Raw genomic sequence first — 232 nt, forward strand, 5'->3', positions numbered from 1 at the left:
AATTAGAAATTATTTTGAAAATTTGTACCACAATAAAATAGAAAAACTCAGAGACATCAACAAAATTTTGGAGATATATGATCTACCTAAACTGAATCAGGAGGACATACTACAGTTTCAACAGATAAATTTCAAGCAGTGAAATAAAAGATACCACCAAAGGCATACCAACCAAGTAAAGCCCAGGATCAGACAGGTTCTCAGCTGAGTTCTACAAGACCTTCAAAAAATA

The sequence above is a fragment of the Sciurus carolinensis genome, chromosome 5, assembly GCF_902686445.1.
Source record: "Sciurus carolinensis chromosome 5, mSciCar1.2, whole genome shotgun sequence".
Lineage (NCBI taxonomy): Eukaryota > Metazoa > Chordata > Mammalia > Rodentia > Sciuridae > Sciurus > Sciurus carolinensis.